The sequence below is a fragment of the Lissotriton helveticus genome, chromosome 4_1 (assembly GCF_964261635.1).
Source record: "Lissotriton helveticus chromosome 4_1, aLisHel1.1, whole genome shotgun sequence".
In the NCBI taxonomy this organism is placed as follows: domain Eukaryota; kingdom Metazoa; phylum Chordata; class Amphibia; order Caudata; family Salamandridae; genus Lissotriton; species Lissotriton helveticus.
Window position 1 is genome coordinate 23,617,327 of NC_136063.1, and position 22,782 is coordinate 23,640,108.

The window sequence follows — 22,782 nt, forward strand, 5'->3', positions numbered from 1 at the left end:
CCTATCCTAGAGCGCCCCCCAGCGCAATGCGTTGGAATGGTTTTCATTGTAAAACCTGCGTTGTAAAAGCACTGTGTTGTAAAATTTTCGTTGTAAAGGATGTTTCCCCACCAGAGCTAAAGCCAGCCCTGTCGATTTACGTGTGTTGAGGTTGTACGTTTTCAGGATGCAGCCTGGTGACCGGAGGACAACCGACCTCTGACGTCCCAAGGAATGCTTCCAGCAACAGCTTCCTACTATGGTGTTAATGCTAGGTTGCACAGGATGATATGTTTTTGCCGAGGATCAGACAGTTGCTCTGATGACCTTATGATTATTTCCATGAGATGCTGTAACCCCAGGCCTAGTTATACCTGTACATTTAGTTGCTGAGGTTTAACATACGCTCTCCTGCCGTGCTTAGAGCTGAATGAAAAATGTGCAAAGAAAACATCTTTGTGGGTCTTTATTTAACCCCTTCCATGCTCATGACGGAACCGTTCCGTCATGACCACGCCTGTTTCTATTACCCCCCAACGGAAAAGGTTAACAAATACAAAGTGCCACGAAGCCTTTATTGAGACATGTGCAAGGCAACAACAGCTTAGTGCAAGGTACCCTTTGTTTACATTTGATAAACAACACAACATGACAGCTGGGATGTAATCATTTTTAAGAACCTATGGAAGCATAAAGTGACTGACTAGCTTAAGTTTATTGAAGGACACTGAGGACACAGGTATGTGCAATTGTATTCAGTGAAGCGGGTACTATTTCTTCATTAGTAATATTGGAACTGGTAATGTTGCCTTTTCTTGAAATCACAGACAGCAGGAGAAGTGCAGGTGGACTGGAAGCAGACCCTTCTGTGACCGTGGTTACCTCATCTAGGAAGAAGCAAACAGGAGAGGCCGTCATGATGGTTTAAGAGACAATAAATAGACTTATTACTGATGCCTAAAACAACCCTTTCTATTAAAGCATGATACAGACAAGGGTGTCATAATTTGAGGGTACCAATAGAACCCCATATTAGGACCCACCTCACTTACCAGAAGATAGGGCTGAGGAAGTCACACCAGACAACAGCCTTAGCATCCTAACAAAGGTACCCCAGGGGCACAGAGTAGTTCTGTGAATGAAGGACACGGCTGTCAGGGTCCTCAGGGCAGCAGTAGGCGTGGCAAACACTTGTTTAACTCCAGTCCTGGGAACGTTTCGTGAAAGATATATAATCCCCAAGTATTTTTAGAATGGTAATTTTTAATAGTAGAAAGTGCTGCCCTGAGGGCTCAGCTCAAGGTAAGGAACTAGTGAACTAATTTATGAGAGGCCCGCACCACTGAAGCATCACTTTTTCAGACGATACAGTGGTACAAGACTCTCAATCATATCTATGAGACCACGCAAAGCCACTTTGCATGGCCTCAAAGATATGGAGTAAGACAAAGCAGCGCAAGTCACTGTGCTGCCCTACTCTGCACCAGGGAGGTGTTCCATGGGCATTGCAGTGGATTTTCTCCTGCATCACCCACGGATTTTGATACTGACCCAGATTTACTTATTTACGTAAACCTGTGACAGCGCCCAATCCTTACGCCTCCGAGGAGCAGGCGTAACAAGGAGCACATATGGAAAGAGAAAAAAACACTCACTGGATTGAAGGAGCCCCTTCCTGCTCAAAAACAATACTGCATGCAACACAGACACCCTTGCACCACGTTCAGCTTCTTTCAGATCTCCACAGTAACAAGGTGTCCCAGGCCAGGTGTGCCCTGGGACTGAGAGGTCACCTAAGAGACAGTGACCTTTGCCCTGAAAATAACCAGCTTTGTCTAGTCCATGTGAGTGCTTTCCCAGAGAGTGCAGCACAGATCACAATGAATGCACTGAATCTAATGGGGCTCTCTTCTTTCCAGAGCAACTATAGAGGACCTAAAGACTTCACTGCGTGGGTTGGGTGAACCCCTGCTGAGGAGAGAGAGCTGGGTGCTATACACATCTATAGTCCAAATAAATGCTTGTATACAGAGTGATATGCTTTTATTGCATAGAGTATAGAGGTTATGTAGGGAAGAGACAATTCTCGAGTAGTCTTCTGAACATAAGGTGGTTATCAATGGATAAGATGTTGGGTGGTAGAGAGTTCCATAGTTTTGATTCTTGAACAGAGAAGGATGCGCCACCCATGTTTTTGTCTTATAGAGAAGGTTTTTGAGGCAGGCGCCAGTCTGAAGCGGAGGTTCCTTTGTTGAATGTATTTAATAATTATATTTATGATAAAGAGCAGTTCTGTCGAATGCATCGCTTTTTAGGTGATATAATGCTGCTTGAATGTCTATCTTCTGTCAACCGGTAACCAATGCATGACTTTCAAGGCAGAGGAGATGTGGGCATGTGGCTTTATATGTAAGAGTAGCCTGAAGCATAGTTCTAAATCTGTGGCAGTCTTTTCATTGTTCTTAAAGATAACTAGTGGTAGAGGCTATTGGCATAATCGAGTTAGGACAGAGCAAGAGCGATGGTAACCTGGACATTGTGTGGGAATCCCAGGTAGGGGAGGATGCGTAGCAGAGTTTTTATAGTAACCACTCTTGATCTTGCTAGTTTGTCCACTCTGGCGTTCCTTGATACCTTGGAGTCCATGGTCATTTCAGGGTTTCTTAATTCCTTTGATACTTTAGGCAGTGTTCCCAGATCATCAGGCCAGGTGGCGAGCGGGTCATAATTTTTCCAATCACCACACATGAGTATTTCCATTTTAGAAGCATGCAATTTGAGAAGGCTGTAGGCCATCCATTTATCCACTGCTCTGAAACAACTGGACATTGGTGATGTTCATATGTCCTAGAGGCATTCCAGCTGAAGGAGTATTTGTGTGTTCTCTGCATAGTTATAGCATGTGAGGTGAAACTGATTGATCAATGCCGGTAAGGACTTCATTGACAAGATGATAGACCCTTGAGGGACCCTGCTTTTGTGAAGTGTGGTATGGATGACATTAGAGAAGTAGCGCTGCGACCCTGTTTCGGTCAACTGTGTTCCTAAGGTAATCCCAGATGGTAAGGAGGGCAGATTCTGTGCCTCTTCTTGGATGGAATACTGTTTGAAAGTCTGGAAGTATGGCATTATCTTCAATGACATCTGGGCGAATTCTGCTCTTTTTATCAGTTTGCCCAGGAAAGGTCTATTTTTAATGGGTCTGTGGTTGTCTTGGTTTAGTGGGTCCAGGTTTGTTTTCTGTGGCAAAGGGCTAATCCTTCTTACTGGAGTGACTGCAAAGATTGCTAGTACAATTTTCTAGAAGGTATGTGGTGGACTGGGGTCAGACGGGCTGCTGGCAGGCCTGCTTGATTTGACCAGGTCAATAAATGCATTGTGTGCTATTTGTTGGAAGGAATAGGCTGGCTTAGCATATTCCTGGATTATTGTGGAAAAGGGTTGGTGCTGATGTTTTGTCTTTGTTTTAAATATGAGTCCAATGTGTCTGCTTTGACTGTGTAATGATTTGCAAGATTGTCTGTAAAATCTTATGTGATGGGATGAGCCCATTCTAAGCAATTTTGATTACGAAATTCATTTAGAATTTTCTGGAATTCTTTATTTGCACATTTAGCATTCTGAATTCTCTCTGAGTAGTATATTTTCTTACATTTCTGCAGGTGAAGTTCGTCTTGACTGGTGTTTGTTTTTATCCAGGTATGCTGTTGCTTTCCAATTTGTTGTTTTATCTCTTTTAGCTCTGTATTTCTCCAAGGTGCCTGCTATCGTTTGTTCTGTTGTGCCGTTTCTAGTGGTACTAGAATATCGAAAGCTTCCTGTAGCCAATCATATACATTTTGAACTGAGTTTATTGAGTCTAGATCTGTACTGGATGTTAGTTGTGTTTCTAAGTGTTCCAAATTGAGTTTATTTCATGGTCGATAAGGGGAGGAATGTAAGGTGGATTTAGGTGTGTTGCTTAGTGTTCTTTTATGTTGGAATGCAAGCAAATGGCGGTCTGACCACGTGAGTGAAGTCATTGTTTGAAATGTAATTAGTTGTGTATTAGCAAAAACAATATCTAGGATGTGTCCAGCAATGTGTGTGGGTGTGTGGATGATCTGATGCAGGTTCAGTGGATCTAGTCAATTGCTGAATATTTGGGTTGGGGCATATTGGGTTTGTCATACCAAACGTTGAGGTCACCAAGAATGCATAGGTTTGAATTTAGTGTTATTAAGTTTGAAACTATGTCTAGAAGTTTGTCAATGAATGTTGAATTGCTAGGTGGAGGTCTGTATAGGAGCAGGAAAGGAAGATGGTGTAGGGTTGCATCTGGTGAAGAGGGCCTCACAAACTTGCATTGAGACAACATCAGCTTTGGTGATATTTAATGTTTGTCCAAAAACAATGGCTAGATGTTGGACTTGGCCCTTTTTGCAGGGTCATCCCTAAACTTTTTGCTTTCCTCCTAGCCTTTATGTTGATGTGGTGACGGTGGTTTTAGGACTCTGGGCACTTTAGCACTGGTTAGCAGTGCAGAGTGCGGGCACTCTCTGCCCTCCATAGGCTAACATTGGGACCCCTCCCCCCTTATGGGATAATTCCTAAATAAGACAAAATAAGTATGTCATGTTTGGTATGTGTGGAATGGGAATGATAAATGCTGTGCAATGATGTGTGCAGATTTACGTTTACTATTTTAGAAGTGCCACTTTTAGAAGTTGGCATTTCTGTCTGCTGTGTGCCTGCCTGCAGGTCTGTTTCTAGAAGTGATCGGGGCTGGTGAGGAGTGGGTGGCTCCAAGGAGGCAGGGTCAGGCTGCATGAGAGGTCTGTAACTAGAGTAGTGGGCGGAGGAATCCCCTCACCCTGGCTAGGTCAGTGCCTGCCCTGTGCAAGGCTAGCTCCGCCCCCTATTAACATCCCTCCCAGTGCCAGTTGGGACTGGAACTTCCAAGACCCTTCCAGAAACCCCTACCCCAGACCCTTCCAGAAGCTTCTACCTCCTTCCAGACACAGGACAGGGAGGTGTGTAAATACAGGGCCTGTGAGCCCTTGGGTGGTGCTTGTGCTGACGTGGAGGGGACACCCTGTGCCCAACTTTGCCCCTCTACCTTTTACTGGACTAGGAAGGAGCTACGCTGGAGCCAGGGCTGCTTCACTTCAGGATATCCATCCTCACTGCGTTTGACTGTCCCAAGGGATTGCTACTCCACTGGGGAAGAGCTGCTCTGTAGGCTGCTGACCTTTGCCCAAACCTGCTTGCTTCCCTAGTGCCTCATGAGCGCTAAATTTTACCCAGGACAAGAACAAGCATGGACCATGCAGCACTGTGCTGCCACCGTTGTGGGAGGGAACCTCGGCATGTGGGATTTCCCCCCGCACTCCTGAGACAAGTGGGTGCCCACCCCACACTTATGCACCCTTTGCTCATTTAAACTAAAGCGGGAGCCCACCCTGCGTTGCACCAGGAAGAGCGGGTGCCTACATCACTTTATGGCGAATTATTCAGAACGGGTGTCCACCCCGTGGGTTTTCACTCCATAACGGGAGCCTACCCCGCTTTATGCCGCATTCTATAGAGCGGGTGCCCACCCCGCATCCACCATGAATCACCGCTGCCGGCCCGGGAGCTTCCGGAGCACCGCGCGGGCTACCCCGCAGACGTCAGAGGGGAGCTAAGAAACAGGAAGCTGGGGGGTGAGGTGGGGACCGGCCACTCAGGGAGCTGCCCGAGAAGGAAGCAGCTGGACCGGAGGCGGGGCTCCCGTAGCCATGAGGAGAGCCCCGCGGGCACTTGTAACATCCCTGTTACCGTGCCCCGTGAGGTGTTTCCTGATGAGTTCAGGTCAGCCCAGGAGAACGGAGACCCAAGGAAGCCCCAGGTGAGTAGGGGCTCCAGGAGGGCACGGTGTTGACCGGCCTAGCAGGGCGGCGGGCTACTCCAATGTCGGCAGCAGAGATCGCGGTGGACAGCGGACGGCAGCCGACTTCTTCCCTCACCCCTCAGGAGTGGTGAGTGGGGCTGAGCCGCTCTTCTTTTTCATCCCTGGGTTGAGTAGTGGCCTGAAGGGGACTCTGCATTCACAGCTGCACCGCAGCAGCGGGCAGCTGCAACGTGGGGCTTTTTTTTTTGATTTTAGAGTCCTAGTGGGGGCTCCAACTTGCTAGGGTCTACTGATTGTCACAGCGGCGCCGCAATTGCGGGCCGCTGCAACGTTTGGGCATTTTCCAACGGACCAGTACTGACTTCCTTTCACACACAGTGGGCAGTTGCAATGGGTGCAATTCTGTACTGTGGAGTCCCTGAGTGGGGCTCCAATTTACACATTGTTAGGGCCAGTGCTTATTCCTACAGCTGCACCACGAGAGTGTGGGCAGCTGCAACGGGGGATATGATGTGTCTTGAGGTGATCCTGCCTTCCTTCTAATCATAATTTTGCGTCCCATACCTAGTACTGCTCGTGGTTCTAGTGCCTGGGCGGAAAGGCACATGTGGTGATCTCTTTTCCTAGCAGTGATCCTACGATACCATGTGAACACGGCTAGTAATCCCTAAGGTGCCCTAATGAGGTCTAGGCATAATGTGTTGTGCCAGGAGCAGCCCTAGTTGATAGTCACTGGCTACCCTTATTATGAAGATCATGATTTATGCCTAATGTGATGTGCTGTATGCCTGATCTAAATGTGATTTATGCCCCATGCCCATAGGATTATGCCTTATGTTTTTACAATGATGATGATGCCTAATGTCATACTAAGATGCGTGGGTAATGCCTAAAGCATATGTTTATGCCTATTGAGATTCCCCATATTAGGCCTAATGTATTGATGAATGATGTGTTTTACGCCTAATGTGATGCATCGAGGTTATCATGTCTAAATGTAATCTATGCCTATTGGGGTCATGCCTTTGTGCTTAAGGGGTTGCCTGACGTCAGGTCATTTGGTTCATGCCTGAGCTAATGTCTTTTATGCCTCATGTTAACATGATGCTAAGTTTATGAGCTTACCAGTAGGTACTGGGTGTTCTTTATTGATGACGTGTACTATTGCAATGGTTCTGGCAGCGACCCGATTGGCGCTGCCTTGTACATAATCCCCTGTAAATAATGTCCTGGTGCCGGTAGGCACAGTGTATATGTCTGTGATTCGATAGTGTTTTTATAATACAAAGGCAATTTTTATATAACCTTGTGTGGAGTCTCTTTTGTAGTGTGCCTACTGTGTTGCCGCTGTGTGTCTGTGTGTTGCACCAACGCTTTACACATTGGCTCTGCGATAGGTCTGACGACTCGTGCCAAGCTACCAAGGGGGTCAGCAGGGGTTAACCTCAGGGTGTACTTTCCTCGCCCTGACTAGACCGGGGGTTTCTGCCTGGCTCTGGCGCGTGCCCTAGCCTACCCGGAATCCCCATTTCTAACACTAGACCACCTCCTATTTTGCCTAAATGTTTTTGGGTGATAGTTTGATAGCCTAGAGAAACATCTTCAGGCAAGTTTGGACCCATTTCATCTCCTAACCGTTCTGTTATGAAGAGTAACTCAAGTTTTGTGTCAGTGAGAAGGTACCAGATGGGATGCTTGTTTTTGGAGATCAATTGAGCATTTATTAGTAGGCAGTTTAGAGAATGTGATTTGGTTATAGAGCAACTTTGTTTGAGTGAACAGTATTTTGTGTACTTATTGCATGTGCGCCCTTAGTGCTGATATTAGCTGTATGAGGTTAGCAATAGTGTAGCTGTTCTGTATCGTGTACCTCTTCAAGCATGCTCAGAAGGCATTTTGATGGGTCTGTGTGTGTGGGTGGTGGAGATGGTGATTGAAAGTAAGTTGGTGAGATGTGTTGTTTATAAAGTGTCTCCTTGTTGATGAGTAGACACAGAGAGGTGCAGTTGTGAGGAGTGGCATGCTGCTTATTTTGTTTGTGTCTGTTTAGGATTGAAGGTGTATGAGTTAGACGTGGTGTTGCAGAATGTGGTTCATGTATATGTGTTAGCTGTGGTAAGAGAGAGTAAGCTTGGCATTCGTGTTTCTTCATGTTGTGCATCATTTGTGTTGTCATGAGGATTGATGTTTATTTGTAGTTTGTGAGGGAAAGTATTATGAGGTGTTATGCATGTGAAATCGCTGATGCTGACGTATTTGTTTTCCGATAAGGATATGTATGTAAAGTATTGTTGGTAAGTGGAAGCTGTATGTTAAAGGGGTGGTGATGTGTTTGTGAATGGAGTATAGGTGTTGTGTTCGAGGGGCCGAACTCGAATTGAGTTTGTTAAATTTAAATGCTGAATGAGGTTATAAGTGTGGTGCAGTGAAGAGTAAGTTTTGTGTGGTTGTGTTATTGTGATAGTAAGAAGAGGAGAGTGTATGAAAAGATGGAAGGCTGAGTATAGGTTTGTTTGTGAAAAAAGGGGTCTGCTTGAAGTCATTAGATGAGGGATTGTGTGTCTGGATGGAATATAGTTAAATATGGTGTGATGATTTTGCTTTGGATTTGTGATGACTGGATTGGTTAGTGTTATAGGAAGAGTGGTGTATTGTGTGTAAGTGATGGGGCAAATGTGTGGTAACTGTGATAGAAGGGTATATATATATGTGGTTTATGGGGATATGTAGTTGGTGTTTTGATATTAAAGGGTAAACTGCGGTAAATGAGTGGAGTACATGTGCTGTGAGTGTGTTAATCTGGTTGTGGTCCATGGATGGGGTAGGGTGGGTGCTGGTGTAAGTACATTTGGGCAGTATTTTTAGCCCTAGTCCCGACCTGGCTTGAAAATGCTCAGTCATCTGCCCTTGTCCTCTCCACACTTAGCCTTGATGCTCAGGCTGAGACACCCTGAACCCTGGCCTTAAATAGCCCTAGTGATGTCCCATGCAGCTCCCGTGGATATTGAGGCACTTCCAGATTTACAAGACCTTGTAAACCTGGGAATGCAAGATGCACCTGCCGAAGAGGGGTGTAAGGCGAGAAATATCTTAATGTCTCCTTGTTTCTTCCCCTTTCTATGCTGCACAAATAGAGAGGGGAACATACCTCTCAGGGTGGTTTTTCTGAAGGAAGTTGTCACTTCATGCACAAAAGTAATACAGCAAGGAACAATAATAACCCTTGCACCATTGTGCAAGAGTGCCTGCATTGTGCACCAGCACAGGGTAAAAAGTCAGTAATGCACTGTATGCCTTAACCTCATGGCTGCTTGAGCGATTCCCTGCAGTGCTGGGCCGTAATAAAAACGGGTGTGGTCATGACGAGCTCAGCTCACCTGGGAGGTATATGCCATGACGAGCTGAGCTCGTCCTGAGCACCGAAGGGGTTAAACATGGTTCATTCCTGCCCCCTCCCAGTGACGCTGCACAGCAAGGTGACTTGCAGCACTGCCCTTTGCGACTATTTCATAAATATTCCCCATGCAAACCAGTCTGGATGATATGCGACTCATAGACCGTGTTTTATGTCATTTTCCCTATACATTAATTTACACACATATGATTTATTGTCTGTGAATAATATGTTTGTTTGATGTAAAGAACTGTGACACACTACTTTGGGATGACCAGCATCATAAAATAATTAAATACCTGTGAAGGAGGGGTTATCAAGCAATGTGGGCACCGCTGGAGGTAGGGGGTGAGGGATCCACAGAGGATAAGGTCATTGGGGGACCATCAACACAGATTGTCACACTGGGCACCACCAGAGCTGAACCAGCCCTGGGGTAAGGATCACTTTGGGGTGATGTCGATTAAGGGGTATGTCGAGGTTGACGGGAGGACCACTGACCTCTGACGCCCCAAGGAATACTTTCAGCAACAGCTTCCTACTATGTGTTACTGCTAGGCTGCACAGGATGACATGTTTTTGGCAAGGATCAGACAGTTGCTCTGATGACCTTATGATTGTTTCCATGAGATGCTCTTACCCCAAGCCTAGTTACAGCTGTACATGTAGGTGCTTAGTACTGAGTGAAAGAAGTGCAAAGAAAACATCCTTGTGGGTCTTTATTTAACAAATACAAAGTGCCACGAAGCCTTTAATGAGCCATTTGCAAGGCAACAACAGCTTAGTACAAGGTTCCCTTTGTTTACAGTTGATAAACAACACAACATGACAGCTGGTCTGTAATCATTTCTAAGTACCTATAAAAGCTTAAAGTGACTGACAAGCTTAAGTGTATAGCTTTATAAAAAAACACTGAGGACACAGGTATATGCAATTTTATTCGGTGAAGTAGGTATTATTTCTTCATGAGTAATATTGGAACTGGTAATGTTGCCTTTTCTTGAAATCACAGACAGCAGGAGAAGTGCAGGTGGACTGGAAGCAGACCCTTCTGTGACCTTGGTTACCTCATCTACGAAGAAGCAAACAGGAGAGACCATCATGATGGTTTAAGAGACAATAAATACACTTAATACTGATGCCTAAAACAACCCTTTCTATTAAAGCATGATACAGACAAGGGTGTCATAATTTGAGGGTACCAATAGAACCCTATATTAGGACCCACCTCCCTTACCAGAAGATAGGGCTGAAGAAGTCACACCAGACAAAAGCCTTAGTATCCTAACAAAGGTACCCCAGGGGCAAAGAGTAGTTCTCTGCATGAAGGACACGGCTGTCAGGGTCCTCAGGGAAGCAGTGGGCGTGGCAAACACTTGAAGGTCAAAATAACTTTTAACTCCTGTTCTGGGAGAGTTTATGGAGAGTTATATAATCCCCAAGTATTTTTAGAATAGTCATTTTTAATAGTAGAAAGTGCTGCCCTGAGGGCTCAGCTCAAGGTAAGGTCTAGTGAACTAATTTATGAGAGGCCTGCACCATTGAAGCATCACTTTTTCAGACGCTACAGTGGCACAAGCCTCTCAATCAAATCTATGAGGTCACGCAAAGCCACTTTGCAAGGCCTCATAGATATGGAGTAAGACGAAGCAGCACCAGGGAGGTGTTCCTTGGGCATTGCAGTGGATTTTCTCCTGCATCACCCACGGATTTTGATACTGACCTAGATTTACTTATTTACATAACCCTGGGACAGGGCCCAATCCTTACGCCTCCTAGGAGCAGGTGTAACAAGGAGAAATATTTATATTTCTCCTTGTTTGTTTCCTCTTTCCATGGGAAAAAAACCCTCACTGGATTGAAGGAGCCCCTTCCTGCTCAAAAACAATACTGCATGCAACACAGACACTCTTGTACCACGTCCAGCTTCTTCCGGATCGTCACAGTAACAAACGGAAGGCCAGGTGTGCCTGGGTACTAAGAGGTCATCTAAGATGAGAGTGACCTTTGCCCTGAAAACAACCAGTGTTGTTGAGGCTCAGCATTTATCATGGAATATAGCACCTCGCCTTTTTCTAGTCCATGTGAGTGCTATCCCAGAAAGTGCAGCTCAGATCACGATGGATGTGCTGAATCTAATGGGGCTCTCTTCTTTCCAGAGCAACTTTACTGGAGCTAAAGACCTCACTGCGTGGGATGGGTGAACACCTGCTGAGTAGAGAGAGCTGCGTGTTGTCCACATCATTAGTCCAAATAAATGCTTATATACAAAGTGATATGCTTTATATTTTGCATAGAGTATAGTGGTTATGTAGCGAAGAGACAATTCTTGAGTAGTCTTCTGAAGATAAGGTGGTTATCAATGGATAAGATGTTGAGTGGTAGTGAGTTCCATAGTTTAGCTGCTTGAACAGAGAAGGGTGTGCCACCCATGTTTTTTTTCTTACACAGTGTGTTTTTGAGGCATGGTGCCAGTCTAGAAATTCCTTTGTTGAATGTATTTACTGATTTTATTTATGATAAATAGCAGTCCTGTTCCATGCATCGCTTTTTGGGTGATATATTGCTGCTTGAATGTGGATCTTCTGGCAACCGGTAACCAATGCAGGACTTTCAAGGCAGGGGAGATGCGGGCTTGTAGCTTTATATGTAAGAGAAGTCTGGCAGCAGAGTTCTAAATCTGTTGCAGTCTTTTCATAGTTCTTAAAAATAACTAGTGGTAGAGGATATTGGCATAATCGAGTTTGGACAGAAAAAGAGAGATGGTAGCCTGGACATTGTGTGGGAATCCCAGGTAGGGGAGGATGCGTAGCAGAGTTTTTATAGTAACACCTCTTGATCTTGCTAGTTTGTCCACTTGAGCATTCATTGATACCTTGGAGTCCATGGTCATTCCAAGGTTTCTTAACCCCTTCGACGCTCATGACGAGCTGGGCTCGTCATGAGGTAGCCTCCTCGCACGCTCATGACGAGCCCAGCTCGTCATGTAACATGCACTTTACAGATTCCCAGCGTACGGGCGGAATTCCGCCCGCACGCATCAGGTTAATTCCTTAGATATTTTAGGCAGTGTTCCCAGATCATCAGGCCAGGTGGCGAGCGGGTCATAATTTTTCCAATCACCACACATGAGTATTTCCATTTTAGAAGCATACAATTTGAGTTGGCTGCAGGCCATCCATTGATCCACTGCTCTGAAACAACTGGAAATTGGTGATGTTCTTATGTCCTAGAGGCATTCCAGCTGAAGGAGTATTTGTGTGTTCTCTGCATAGTTATAGCATGTGAGGTGAAACTGATTGATCAATGCCGGTAAGGACTTCATTGACAAGATGATAGACCCTTGAGAGACCCCTGCTTTTGTGAAGTGTGGTTTGGATGTCAAGGGGGGGTATGGATGACATTAGAGAAGTAGCGCAACGACCCTGTTTCGGTCAACTGTGTTCCTAAGGTAATCCCAGATGGCAAGGAGGGCAGATTCTGTTCCTCTTCTTGGATGGAATCCTGGTTAAAAGTCTGGAAGTATGTCATTATCTTCAATGCATCAATCAATCAATCAAAGACATTTATATAGCGCACTACTTACCCGTAGGGTCTCAAGGCGCTGGGGGGAGGGGGGTGCCGCTACTGCTCGAACAGCCATGTCTTCAGCTTCTTCCTGAAGGAGAGGTGGTCTTGGGTCAGGCGCAGGTCGGTCGGGAGGGAGTTCCAGGTCTTGGCGGCCAGGTAGGAGAAGGACCTTCCTCCTGTAGTCGCTCTTCGGATGCGGGGGACGGCGGCGAGGGCATGGTTGGCTGATCGGAGGTGGCGTTTGGGAGCGTAGAAGTTGATTCGGTTGTTGAGGTAGCTCGGGCCTTGGTCGTGTAGGGCTTTGTGTGCGTGGGTGAGGAGGCGGAAGGTGATTCTTTTGTTAACGGGGAGACAATGTAGGTCTCTCAGATGTTCGGAGATGTGGCTGGTTCGTGGGATGTCGAGGATGAGTCTGGCTGAGGCGTTCTGGATCCGCTGGAGTCTCTTCTGGAGCTTGGCGGTGGTACCGGCGTAGAGGGCGTTGCCGTAGTCCAGTCGGCTAGTGACGAGGGCCTGGGTGACGGTCTTCCTGGTCTCGGTGGGGATCCACCAGAAGATCTTCCGTAGCATGCGTAGGATGTTGAAGCACGCCGAGGAGACGTTGTTGACTTGTCTGGTCATGGAGAGGGAGGAGTCCAGGATGAAGCCCAGGTTTCGTGCGTGGTCTGTCGGTTTGGGTGCGGTGCCCAGGGCGGGAGGCCACCAGGAGTCGTCCCAGGCGGAGGGTGAGGAGCCCAGGATGAGGACCTCCGTCTTGTCCGAGTTCAGTTTCAGGCGGCTGGTCGTCATCCACTCGGCTACCTCTTTCATCCCTTCGTGCAGGTTGGCTCTGGCGGCGGCGGGGTCGTTGGTCAGGGAGAGGATCAGCTGGGTGTCGTCGGCGTAGGAGATTATGCTGAGGTTGTGTTGTCGTGCGATGGCCGCGAGGGGGCTCATGTAGACGTTGAAGAGGGTGGGGCTCAGCGAGGATCCTTGAGGGACGCCGCAGATGACTTTGGTGGCCTCTGACTTGTACGGTGGTAGGCGGACTCTCTGTGTTCTTCCGTCGAGGAAGGAGATGATCCATTCCAGAGCCTTCTCCTGGATTCCGACGTTGCTGAGGCGCTGTACTAGGGTGCGGTGGCAGACAGTGTCGAATGCCGCGGAGAGGTCTAGGAGGATGAGGGCCGCTGTTTCTCCCTTGTCCATCAGGGCTCGGATGTCATCGGTGGCGGCGATGAGGGCGGTCTCGGTGCTGTGGTTGGCTCGGAAGCCAGACTGTGAGGGGTCGAGGGATCCATTCGTCTCAAGGAAGGCGGCCAGCTGCTTGTTGACGGTCTTCTCGATGACTTTGGCTGGAAACGGGAGGAGCGAGATGGGGCGGTAATTCTTGAGTTCGGTGGGGTCCGCTGTGGGTTTCTTGAGTAGAGCTCTGAGTTCGGCGTGCTTCCAGCTCTCAGAGAAGGTGGCGGTGTCGAAGGATGTGTTGATGATGTCTCGCAGGTGGGGTGCGATGACAGCGTCGGCCTTGTTGAAGATGTGGTGAGGGCAGGGGTCGGTCGGCGATCCGGAGTGGATGGAGTTCATCGTGCGGATGGTGTCTTCGGTGCTGATCGGAGTCCAGGCGTGGAGGGTGGTGGTGGGGGGTGGTTGTTCGGTCTTGGTGTGCGTTGGTTGGTTGTTGAAGCTGTTGTGTATGTCCGCGATCTTGTTTTGGAAGTATGAGGCGAGGGAGTTGCAGAGGTCTTGCGATGGGGTGATGTCGTTGTTTCCTGCGCTGGGGTTGGAAAGCTCTCTCACGATGTTGAAGAGTTCCTTGCAGTTGTGTGCGTTGTTGTCCAGCCGGTCCTTGAATGCAGTTTTCTTGGCGGCGCGGATCAGCTGGTGGTGCTTACGGGTGGCAAGCTTGAAGGTGGTCATGTTGTCCGGTGTTGGTTCCCTTCTCCAGACTTTCTCGAGGGCTCTGCAGTTCTTCTTGGAGCTCTTGAGTTCGTCGGTGAACCATGGGGCTTTCTTGCTGCCGGGTCTGTTGGGCGGGCTCCTCAGCGGGGCGAGTTTGTCTGCGCAGTTGCTGATCCACTTTGTGAGGTTGACGGCGGCCTGGCTGGGGTTCGCTGAGCTGGCAGGCGGGTGCTGGCTCAGTGAGGTGGCGAGCTGGTCGGCTGTGATCTTGTTCCAGCTTCTGCGGGCAGCCTGTTGCTGGTAGTGGTGGGTCGTCGTTCTTTTGAAGGTGAAGTGGACGCAGCTGTGGTCCGTCCATTGAAGCTCTGTGGCGTGGCTGAAGGCGATGTCTGTGCTGGATGAGAAGACTGCGTCGAGTGTGTGTCCGGCGAGGTGGGTGGGGGTGGACACCAGTTGCTTGAGTCCAAGATTGGCGAGGTTGTCGAGCAGGGTGCTGGTGTTGGGGTCGTTGTTGTTCTCCAGGTGGAAGTTGAGGTCCCCCAGGAGGATGTAGTCAGCGGAGGGGAGGGCATGCGGGCTGACGAAGTCGGCGATGTCCTCGCTGAATTGGGTGCGTGGTCCCGGAGGTCGGTAGATCAGGGTGCCTCTGAGGGTGGTCTTCGGGTCGGTGTGGATCTGGAAATGCAGGTGTTCGAGGGTGGTCAGGGTGTTGTCGGTGCTGGTCGTGAGACGGATGGTGTTCCTGTGGATGATGGCGATGCCTCCTCCCATCTGGTTGGCGGTGCGATCCCTCCGGGTGATCTTGTAGCCCTCTGGGATGGCGATGGCGATGTCGGGAGCTGAAGAGGCGTTCATCCAGGTCTCCGTGAGGAAGGCAACGTCAGGAGCTGTGGTGTCGAGGAGGTTCCAGAGTTCGATGGCGTGTCTGTGGACGGAGCGGGTGTTGAGCAGGATGCACTTGAGGTGGTTACTGCTGGTGTTCGGCTTGGCTGGTGCTGGTGCGAGGCAGGTCCGGATGCAGGAGAACTTGCAGGCGTGGCATTGTGACATCTGGGCGAATTCTGCTCTTTTTATCAGTTTGCCCAGGAAAAGTCAATTTTAATGGGTCTGTGGTTGTCTTGGTTTAGTGGGTCCAGGTTTGTTTTCTGTGGCAAAGGGCTAATTCTTCTTACCGGAGTGACAGCAAAAATTGATAGTACAATTTTCTAGAAGGTATGTGGTGGAGTGGGTTCAGAAGGGCTGCTGGCAGGCCTGCTTGCTTTGACCAGGTCAATAAATGCATTATGTGGTATTAGTTGGAAGGAATAGGCTGGGTTAGCATATTCCTGGATTATTGTGGAAAAGGGTTGGTGCTGATGTTTTTTCTTTGTTTTAAATATGAGTCCAATGTGTCTGCTTTGACTGTGTAATGATTTGCAAGATTGTCTGTAAAATCTTATGTGATGGGATGAGCCCATTCTAAGCAATTTTGATTACGAAATTCATTTGGAATTTTCTGGAATTTTTTATTTGCACATTTAGCATTCTGAATTCTCTCTGAGTAGTATAATTTCTTACATTTCTGCAAGTGAAGTTCGTCTTGACTGGTGTTTGTTTTTATACAGGTACGCTGTTGCTTTCCAATTTGTTGTTTTATCTCTTTTAGCTCTGTATTTCTCCAAGGTGTCTGCTATCTTTTGTTCTGTTGTGCCGTTTTTAGTGGTACTAGAATATCGAAAGCTTCCTGTAGCCAATCATATACATTTTGAACTGCGTTTATTGAGTCTAGATCTGTACTGGATTTAGTTGTGTTTCTAAGTGTTCCAAATTGAGTTTGTTTCATGGTCGATAAGGGGAGGAATGTAAGGTGGATTTAGGTGTGTTGCTTAGTGTTCTTTTATGTTGGAATGCAAGCAAATGGCGGTCTGACCATGTGAGTGAAGTCATTGTTTGAAATTTAATTAGTTGTGTATTAGCAAAAACAATATCTAGGATGTGTCCAGCAATGTGTGTGGGTGTGTGGATGATCTGATGCAGGTTCAGTGGATCTAGTCAATTGCTGAATATTTGGGATGGGGCATATTGGGTTTGTCATACCAAATGTTGAGGTCATCAAGAATGTATAGGTTTGAATGTAGTGTTATTAAGTTTGAAACTATGTCTCGAAGTTTGTCAATCAAAGTTGAATTGCTAGGTGGAGGTCTGTATAGTTGCAGGAAAGGAAGATGGTGTAGGGTTGCATCTGGTGAAGAGGGCCTCACAAACTTGCATTGAGACAACATCAGCTTTGGTGATATTTAAGTTTGCCCAAAATCAATGGCTAGATGTTGGACTTGGCCCTTTTTGCAGGGTCATCCCTAAACGTTTTGCTTTCCTCCTTGCCTTTTTGCTGATGTGGTGACGGTAGTTTTAGGACTCTGGGCACTTTAGCACTCGTTAGCAGTGCAGAGTGCATGCACTCTCTGCCCTCCATAGGCTAACATTGGGACCCCTCCCCCCCTTATGGGATAATTCCTAAATAAGACAAAACAAGTATGTCATGTTTGGTATGTGTGGAATGGGAATGATAAATGCTGCACAATGATGTGTGCACTTTTAGAAGTTGGCATTTCTGTGTGCTGTGTGCCTGCCTGCCGGTCTGTTTCTAGAAGTGATCGGGGCTGGTGAGGAGTGGGTGGCTCCAAGGAGGCAGGGTCAGGCTGAGTGGGAGGTCTGTAACTAGAGTAGTGGGCGCAGGAATCCCCTCTCCCTGGCTAGGTCAGTGCAGGCCCTGTGCAAGGCTAGCTCCGCCCCCTATTAACATCCCTCCCAGTGCCAGTTGGGACCGGAACTTCCAAGACCCTTCCAGAAACCCCTACCCCAGACCCTTCCAGAAGCTTCTACCTCCTTCCAGACACAGGGCAGGGAGGTGTGTAATTACAGGGCCTGTGAGCCCTTGGGGGTGCTTGTGCTGACATGGAGGGGACACCCTGAGCCCAACTTTGCCCCTCTACCTTCTTCTGGACTGGGAAGGAGCTACGCTGGAGCCAGGGCTGCTTCACTTCAGGATATCCATCCTCACTGCGTTTGACTGTCCCAAGGGCTTGCTACTCCACTGGGGAATAGCTGCTCTGTAGGCTGCTGACCTTTGCCAAACCCTGCCCGCTTCCCTAGTGCCTCGTGAGCGCAAAATTTTACCCAGGACAAGAACAAGCATGGACCATGCAGCGCTGTGCTGCCACCGTTGTGGGAGGGAACCTCGGCATGTGGGATTCCCCCCCGCACTCCTGAGACAAGAGGGTGCCCACCCCACACTTATGCACCCTTTGCTCATTTAAACTACAGCGGGAGCCCACCCTGCGTTGCACCAGGAAGAGCAGGTGCCTACCCCACTTTATGGCGAATTATTGAGAACGGGTGTCCACCCCGTGGGTTTTCACTCGATAACGGGAGCCTACCCCGCTTTATGCCGCATTCTACAGAGTGGGTGCCCACCCCGCATCCACCATGAATCACCGCTGCCGGCCCGGGAGCTTCCGGAGCACCGCGCGGGCTCCCCCGCTGACATCAGAGGGGGAAGATTGGTGCTGGTAGTTGCTAAGAAACAGGAAGCCGGGGGGTGAGGTGGGGACCGGCCACTCAGGGAGCTGCCCGAGAAGGAAGCAGCTGGACCGGAGGCGGGGCTCCCGTAGCCATGAGGAGAGCCCGCAGGCACTCGTAACATCCCTGTTACTGTGCCCCGTGAGGTGTTTCCCGATGAGTTCAGGCCAGCCTAGGAGAGCGGAGACCCAAGGAATCCCCAGGTGAGTAGGGGCTCGGTGTTGAGCGGGCTAGCAGGGCGGCGGGCGACTCCAATGTCGGCAGCAGAGATCGCGGTGTACAGCCGATGGCAGCTGACTTCTTCTCTCACCCCCCAGGAGTGGTGAGTGGGGCTGAGCCTCTCTTCTTTTTCATCCCTGGGTTGAGTGGCGGCCTGAAGGGGACTCTGCATTCACAGCTGCACCGCAGCAGCGGGCAGCTGAAAGGTGGGGATTTTTTTTTATTTTAGAGTCCTAGTGGGGGCTCCAACTTGCTAGGGTCTACTGATTGTCACAGCGGCGCCGCAGTTGCGGGCCACTGCAACGTTTGGGCATTTTCCAACGGACCAGTACTGACTTCCTTTCACACTACTGCCCCGCCGTCCAGAGGGCAGTTTCAATGGGTTCAATTCTGTACTGTGGAGTCCCAGAGTGGGGCTCCAATTTACACATTGCTTATTCCTACAGCTGCACCACGAGAGCGTGGGCAGCTGCAACGGGGGATATGATGTGTCTTGAGGTGGTCCTGCCTTCCTTCTAATCATAATTTTGCGTCCCATACCTAGTACTGCTCGTGGTTCTAGTGCCTGAGCGGAAAGGCACATGTGGTGATCTCTTTTCCTAGCAGTGATCCTACGATACCATGTGCTCACGGCTAGTAATCCCTAAGGCGCCCTAATGAGGTCTAGGCATAATGTGTTGTGCCAGGAGCAGCCCTAGTTGATAGTCACTGGCTACCCTTATTATGAAGATCATGATTTATGCCTAATGTGATGTGCTGTTTGCCTGATCTAAATGTGATTTATGCCCCATGCCCATAGGATTATGCCTTATGTTTTTACAAAGATGATGATGCCTAATGTCATACTAAGATGTGTGGGTAATGCCTAAAGCATATGTTTATGCCTAGTGAGATTCCCTATATTTTGCCTAATGTATTGATGAATGATGTGTTTTACGCCTAATGGGATGCATTGAGGTTATCATGTCTAAATGTAATCTATGCCTATTGGGGTCATGCCTTATGATGTTGCATTTGTGCTTAGGGGGTTGCCCGACTTCAGGTCATTTGGTTCATGCCTGAGCTAATCAAATTCAAATTCAAATTCAAAAGTGCTTTATTCGAGTGTATACTCATAAAAGCAGACATACAAACATTTAATAAAAAAACAATTAAATTTACATAGTCTGTTAGACATAAGCACATAGATAATATTTAAGAAACAATACACGTTTTAAAATATCAAGTGCAGGTGAATTTAAAAAAAGTGCCTGAGTGATAATCACAAGAGGCAATTTATAAGAAAATTCATATCATAAAATTTCAACCGATGATACGTTAAATAAATATGTTGCATTGAAAATGAGATAGACACTAGTCAAGCAGTCTCTGGCCAACTAATCAACATTTGCAGAGAATAAACAATAGTCTAGCAGTCTCTGGATTTACATTGAATTATTACAGAGAATAGACATGTGTCTAACAAATAGAGTTGACTATGCGATAAATGATTATCCTGCCAACAATCTCTGTCTTAAAATCCAGGCCCACCCCAGGTACTTTGCAGTGGCAATTATAATCCAGTTGACAGAAGTAGATCTTAGAATCCGCAATGCTACCATACTATTTTTTGTACCTAGGTTCCTGCACATGGGAGCTAGCCAAGCTCGCCTTGGTGCAGAGTACATTGTACATGAGAACAAAAAATGACCAAGAGTCTCATTACCAACCCCACAGACTGGACAGGTTGATACACCCCCTGCTTTCCATTTAGATGTTAAATTACAGAGGGGGAGGGAACCTACCCTCAGTTGGAAAAGCAGTTTCCTGTCCATGGGTTTTAATATGTAATCCCAATACATTTCATAAATTGGGTACAGCTTGATCTCTAAGTAGCTAGTGGTCATAGACCCACTGTTTATACTAAGCATACTCTTGTTAACAACATGTTCCCAGTAAATGTTTTTTAGGGTGGACTTGGAAGGGAATAAAGCCCCAGCTGGATCGGTCCATAAAGCATTGAGTCCTAGGTCGAACAAAGCAATCTTCAATGATTTAAACCACTTAATTTTGTTGTAGCAGTCGGTTGTAACAACATCTTTAAACCCATTCGCATAGTGAGAGAGCTCTGGCGTAGTCCAAAGCCTGCGCCAGTATAAAATCGGCCGCAGTTTGGCTTTATCAGAGATCGCTCTCCTGCCTAATTCGTATCTTAATGGCAATAGCGGGCTGCTCTGTGGGACACCTATCAGTGTCCTATAAAATTTATTTTCAGAAGTTTGGAGTTCCTGAAGGTTTTCATGCCCCCATAACTCCGCACCATACAAGGCAGACCCTATTGCTTTTGCCTCATAAATTATCAGTGGAGGTTTAATGGGCTTGGTGAGTGATTTCCTTTGCTCCTTAATGATTGTACCTGCTAACTGTTTATGCCTTAAAGTAGCAATGTTAAGATGTTGCTGCCACCTGTTGTCATTAGAGATATGAATCCCTAGATAAGTGAAGGATTTAACAACCTCCAAGGTACGACCACTCAGAGAAATTTTTGGTTTAAAATTTCTGTGAGGATTGAAAGCCATGAGTTTAGTCTTAGACCAGTTTACCTCCCATCCGTGAACTACACAGAAGTCATCGAATATTGCCAATGCTTTTTGCAACCCAGCTGGTGTTTTTGATAAAATTAAGGTATCATCGGCGAACATTAAAATTGGAACTTTTTCACCTGCAAGAGAGGGAGCATCCACTGCCTGCGTTTGCATACAAGAAACCACACCGTTAATAAAAAGGGTGAACAGAGTGGGGGCCATTGAGCATCCCTGCCGAACCCCACGCTCAACTGGGAATTCGGCGGTGTCGTTACCATACCCACCCCAGCGGATTTTAGCGAAATTGCCCTCGTGTAAACGCATAATTAAGGACAACAGTTCACCAGGGACCCCAAGAGTCGCAAGAACTTCCCACAATTTTGTCCTTGGTACCAGGTCGAAGGCAGCCCGCAAATCAACAAAAGCTGCATACAGGCTGCCTCCGCCTAGTACCACGGTCCTCCACTGGATCAGCTGGAGACGGAAGACTTGGTCCACAGTGCTGGTTGCCCTGCGAAAACCGGCCTGATAGGGGGATAAAATGTTGTTATCCTCAACCCAATCAAGCAACCTATTAACGATTACTCGCCCCACTATTTTTTGGATAGTGTCGATCAAACTAATTGGGCGGTAATTACTAGGCAGAGCACGGTCTCCTTTCTTATATATCGGAATGATAACAGCACCCCTCCATGTTTCTGGAATATCTGCACCTCTGGCAATATAATTTATTAACAGATGGATATATTTACACCATCTTGCAGTATCGTTTAGGAAAACGTCTGCGGGAACCCCGTCAATACCGGGGGCACGACCACGTTGGACAGTTTTAAGTGCAATCGATATTTCAGACTGCATAAAAATGTCTTCTTCTGTCAAGGAAGAGGGTGGACGTACACTACCCCCAGACTGGTCACTAGAAGCATATTGTTCGCTGAAGAATTTTACCCAAGCATCCTGGGGGACATTGTTTGTAGTAGCATCTTCAAGCCTGTCATGACCCCATTTAACTATATGCCAGAATAACCTGGAGTGATTTTGGTCACTGGCACTCTGTAGCAAGTTCCAATGGGCTTCATCCCAACCTTTTTTCGCTTTAGCTATGGAGTTTTTATATTCTTTCCTAGCTATCCTAGTAGCCTCCTTGTTATTGTTCTTAATTGCGGCACCCAGGCGGGCCCTGGCCCCCCTGCAGTCTTGGTTGTACCATTTAGCAGGCCTATGGGCCCCAGGCTTCTTTTTATTTGCCGGTTTTAGGAAATGGCATTTTATTTCTTTAAAAAGGTCATTATGGACATTGGTAGCATTATTTTGGGTAGGAGAATGCCCAGCCTCTCCCTCAAGGGCCAGTATAGCCTTATCGGTTGCCAAGCTTATTTTTTCTAAGACCAGCGGGTCAGTTCTAACACTAGTCCACCTCAGCCTGCGCATATCATTGGAGGGTACCGTCAATGGTGGAAGAGGTTCAACACAGGTACTTGACACAACATCAGACAGCCACCAATTATGTAGAACACATAAGGGATCATGGTCGCTCTCGAGCCTTTCTGAAACAACCATGTCTATGACATTTGGCCATAGGGACATGCTACATATAACGTAGTCAATACGGCTTTTATTTCTCCCATTGTTAAATGTCATGGCTGGTACTCTGTCAGACTTTGTCCGACCATTCAAAGCCCTTAACCCATGTTCAAGACACATGGCGTTAAGGCCGAGAATGTCCTCAGTCCAGCGTGTTATTG

General features: G+C 47.5%; 1 protein-coding gene across 2 annotated transcripts in view; it reads right to left on the bottom strand.

Moving 5' to 3' along the window:
- Nucleotides 1–531: 531 nt before the first annotated feature.
- The window catches only part of LOC144826915 (lymphocyte antigen 6E-like), a 45,942-nt gene continuing 23,691 nt past the window's right edge, over nucleotides 532–22,782 (bottom strand). The window contains exon 4 of one of the 2 annotated variants that reach the window (XM_078685374.1): nucleotides 532–866. The gene's annotated coding sequence lies outside the window, so the exon portion shown is untranslated. Of the gene's footprint in view, nucleotides 867–9,947; nucleotides 10,318–22,782 lie in introns of those variants that run through there. The other variant, XM_078685373.1, reaches the window with a different exon arrangement.